We start from the raw sequence: 4,813 nt of genomic DNA, 5'->3' as shown, positions 1-4,813 counted from the left end.
CCAGTGATTTTGCTTGAAAGGCTGCCTGGTTATAAGAAACATTCTTCTCTTTGTATTTGGCTGAGTATTTTGTAACAGAGGAAATATGGCATTACAGTCAGGCACTGGGGCTTCCGAGGTAACTACAGACTTCAAAGCCTAACTCTTTTCCCAGCTTGCTCTGCAACCAAGAGCATGCCTTACTTAACCTCTCTGTGCCTTATTTCTTCTCATTGGAAAAATTAAGATGATAACAAAAGCTCTGCTTCCAAGATTTGTTTTGAAGATTAAATAAGCTAATTCATCTCAAGTCCTTCAAATAGTACCTGGCATCTGGTAAGTGCTCAGTATATATTACCCATAATAATATTGTCTTCTGTGCTTGCTAATAAACCATGGGAAGATATGGACCTAGAAGACAAGGCTTATAATTAACCACAAGGAAAGGAGTAAAGATCTTAGTCAATAAAGAGTAAAATAATGTCTTTTAAACATAGGCTTCTACACAGAGATATTGCTGAAGTCATAAATGTCAGACAAGAGATGCACATAACGGTTTTATAACTAGTGGTCAGGTCCTTAGCACCATATAACTTTGAGATGCAATTGCAGCGTACACTGCGTTGCCCTCAGTAGTTCCCCTGGATTCCCTTTGAATGTGTGCAGGGCCAGTGGGTGTATCCAAGCACTATGAGATCCAACACTCCTTTTCAAAATGTGGGAACAGCACATAATTACCTCTGCATGATATTTCTTTGGTAATTGCAGATAAATTGATAAAAAAAAACCCTCAACTATTAGGCAAGCAGAGTATTGATTATAATTTACTAGGCAATAAGAAAAAGTGATTTTTCTTCTCCAGTTTTAATCTAAGTACTTACTTGTTTTATTTATGACAAACACAAGCCTTCTCATCTCAGCAAGTCTGAGTCTTCACGGAAAAATCGCATGATTACAAATCCTCAAGACTGACTCTCTCTATTTTTTTCAAGTATTTGCTTGCTTATTATTTTCCTGTTGAGCAATTCCTAAAAATGACATTTCCTATAACTGGGAGTTTTATTCATTCTTTCTATCAATGTATTTCTTAGCGTAGAACCTTTAGAACTTCCTGAATACAGTCTTTGTACAAAGTAAAACAAGAAGGTCATAGATTCTTCTTTGTTCTTTAACATTTCTTAACCACACACACTCACACACACTCACCTTTGTATCTTACAAATTCATGAAGAAGCTCATTCCAGCTGTTTGCGATTCTTAGTTTTGCTTTTGTTGACCTGCAGTCTCCTTTAAGGAAACTTGATTCTCTTTCATCCCGAAGGTCAGTCAGTTGTGCACCGGGTTCATTTTAATTAGGGATGCGCTCTTCGGAGACCATACTGAATTTGGTTTGGTTACCTACATTTTTCATTTCTTCCTTGAGTTGATCTCAAAGAAAGCGTGTGCATTTCTAGTTCATTTATTGCTGATAGCGATCCTGAGCACCACAGCATGCAGTCCATCGAGCTCTAATTATAATTTGTTTCCCGTAACCCAAAGCACCCTCTTCAACTGATTATCAGGTTTTGGATTCATCACAGATTAATGGTGGATATCAAAGTGAGAGAGCACGGTGAGACTCAGCTTCTGGAGGGGAGTGGGGTTTCCTACTTAAATGAGGGAAACGTGATCAACGGTGACATGGTTTATGACAATGTCGGGGTGGCCTGGGGCAGCTCTGACGTGATAACTCAGGTGCACAGTTCTTCAGCTGTTGGAAGGTAGTGTGGACACCTGAGTAGCATAGCCAGGGAACCGTGACACCCCACAACCATCCATACCTCCTCTAAAACCGAGTGGTGACCCGTAATTCCAGGGCAGAATCAGGTCACCCTGGGTAGTCCTGTGTATGTGAACAAAGTACCATGGAAGACGGTAAAAACTGATTTTAATTTATCAGGAATCATATGTTAAATATATATATATTAAATATATATATATATAAATGTTTGTAAAACATTTATTTTGTTCTAAAATTATTTGAGAATTTTTTCCATAATTTTATTGGCCCATTTGATAATTCCCACAGGGATATACGTGATAAGCAAACATAATGATGTTAAATAGTGGAAGACTGGAGCTGAAAGAAGCAGAAAAGGCAATGACCCCATGGAGAATCCAGATGAATGACAGTAACAGAGGAGTTGTCCTTAAGGCGTCTACTTTCTGTCTTCCAAGTACAATCCACCTTGAGGTTTTTCAAGTTCACTTTCCGAATCTTTCTCAAAGTCATTCATATTTTTCTGCAGCAACACCATTATGACTCTAAGCCGGGCACCACCGTTTCTCACCTGGACTAACAGAGACACCATCTAATTATTCTCACTCATCCGTACTTTCTGCTCTCCAGTCAATTCTCTGCACTACAGAAAGAATAGCCGTTTTAGAGATCACCTCTGTTCAGTTTGCCCTTTAAAACTCTTCAGTGGTCTCCTGTTTCTCCCAGGAGAAAGAAAAAGAGAAAAAAATCCTTCATTTTCCATACAAGCCCCGCGTGGTCTGGCACGCAGCTGTCTGAGTGGGATGAGTGTGCCTGTTACAAACCAGAGCGGCGGAGCTACCTTGCCTGGGCTCAAGTCTAGACACCGTCACAGCTGAATGAACTGTCCAAGGTGCTCTCTTCTCTGAGCCTCAGCTCTCGGAGAAGTCATTACTTGAACCTACTTCCTATAATCATTTTAAAAACCCAAGAAGCTAATCCACGTAAAGTAATCCGAGCAGTGGCTCTCGCTCCATTAGGCATTAATTTACCACAGTGTGAGTATTACTTTTCATTCTCCTTTCATGATTACCCTCCTCTCAGTCTCTGTAGTTCAGCCATAATATTGTCTGCTTTAGTACCGAAACCCCCCTCAGCCCCACTCCTCCCCTGCACCTGCTGCTCCCTCTGCCTGGAACGCCCTCCTCCCCCCCGTGCCCCTGGGGGCCACACCACTTGTCGTGACTCCCCTTAGCCCCGCTTCCCTCTTAGTACCGTCATTAAATTATCTCCATTCGAACCAGATGAGCTGAGATTCTGTTTCCAGCCAGAAGCCCGATGGATGCAGAAGCTCTGCCCGCTGTGGACACTCAGACTCGTCTCCACACGTGCTTCTGCGATCCTCACACGGAGGAAGAGGGTGGCGTTATTAATTCACCCGCTCTTACAGCTCCCTCGTGGAATGGACAGACTTCTGGTCACGTTTAACTGTCCAAGACGTCATCTGCTCACGTCACTCTTCAAAGGGTGCAGAAGAGCACAGGGTTTCCATTTTCTTGGGGAAGAAGGTGAACTAGAACACGTATGACCCCATTATGACCACGAAGCTAAGCGTCAGTACAGGCATCAGAAGAGGAAGTGCAGACCGTGGGGGCTGACGGTCTAGCGTGAGGCGGGCCCGACGTGCGCCCCATGGTCGGCTGGAAGCGCCTGTGAGCTCGGCTCGGGCAGGACTCTCTGTGTGCAGGGCCCTGTGCTTAGAAGTGAGAGGGACGCAAAGGCAAAGAAATCCGGGAAGGGGAAGCCAGGAGCTGGTCTATGTTTCGGAATATTATAATTTAGTCGTTCATCCTGATCATGGCTTCTTTAATGAAGGGAGATTGTGTAGACTGTTCACATATAAATTTGTAAGTATCCTGCGCTCATTATTTCAGCATCTGGAATGTTGAGTCAACTAAGATAACAGATTGTATGTTTTTTTAATATTAGGCTGAGGTCTCTATAACATGAATCAAGGAAATTAGACTGATCAAGTCATTAGTTTATTCATTTAGCACTGATATCATCATAGTCTTGGAGGAAAAAAAAACCAATAGAAAATATTTTGCAAAATAACCCTTAATCAGAATACTTGTTTGGAAATACTCTATTAAAAATGTGCATTGTAAAGCAGCATTACACATCAGATTTGAAATTTTTCAACTAATTAATAGTTAGCGAAGATTTTATACAAATCCATGGAAATAAAACTGGAGCGGCCAAAACATAGCTGAAGTCTTCGGAGGTAAGGACAATAAATGCGTGAGGCACAAATAAAACGGCATAAGAGCTCTCTAGGCTCTGAGTGTAATTTAATCTAATTATTGACTCTCACAGACATAGCTACAGTGTCATCAATCACCATAGATAATATTTCTCCTAAGTCACCCAAACTAATTATAGTCAGAAAGCTCTTCTCACTGAGACTAGACATTACACTACATTAAAAATCAATCTGTTATGTGGTGTCATGAAGGTCTGTTGAGTGTAGCTATTTTTTATAAGCCTCAAAATTCTATGTTAATTACCCGAGTACTTTATTTATTTTTAATGTATCAAAAAGTTGTTGAACTCCTCTCCTGTAAGCAATACAAACACTGGTGATTTGTATTCCATTTTTGTGTTAAGTGAACAATTCTCTATTTAAAGAGGTTTCATAAAAATGGCTGTACTTCAGACAATTTTCATATTAAAATATTGACAAATGGGAATAAACTGAAATGCAACAAGAAAGTGCTGGATAAAGGCAGAAGTCACGCTGAATGGCCCATCTCGACACCGAGGACATCTTCAATTTCCTTCCAAGGAGTTCCATTGGTTCTAAGTTGTGGCTACACTATGCTATAGAACATTTTAAGTTTCCCTTAATTGGCTCTTCATGAGTCCTTGTGTGAATCAATTCAAATCTGATATTTTATGTTCAAAGAATTTGAGAGAGAAAAAGTTCTTAGGAGATTGGAGAGGATCTAATCCATTATCAATAAGGAAGCTGGAGAGAAGTTTCAACAAGGTGTCACCGTTAGTGATGTAGACCTCTGTTTCCTAATGGTTTTACAC

The 4,813-nt window shown here is 40.7% G+C and overlaps 1 long non-coding RNA gene across 2 annotated transcripts; it reads right to left on the bottom strand.

The window, feature by feature from the left end:
* Positions 1-1,960: 1,960 nt before the first annotated feature.
* On the bottom strand, positions 1,961-3,290 carry LOC140688642 (uncharacterized). Of its 2 annotated transcripts, none has more exons than XR_012063355.1 (2): positions 2,993-3,290; positions 1,961-2,314 (listed from the first exon to the last, which is right to left on the bottom strand). It is a non-coding gene; the product is annotated as an uncharacterized lncRNA (long non-coding RNA). The 2 variants fall into 2 exon arrangements; XR_012063356.1 differs by having other exon boundaries at positions 1,961-2,309.
* Positions 3,291-4,813: the final 1,523 nt, after the last annotated feature.

The sequence above is a fragment of the Vicugna pacos genome, chromosome 23 (genome assembly GCF_048564905.1).
Source record: "Vicugna pacos chromosome 23, VicPac4, whole genome shotgun sequence".
In the NCBI taxonomy this organism is placed as follows: Eukaryota; Metazoa; Chordata; class Mammalia; order Artiodactyla; family Camelidae; genus Vicugna; species Vicugna pacos.
The sequence above is the reverse complement of the archived record's forward strand: the minus strand, read 5'-3'. Positions and strand labels throughout refer to the sequence as shown.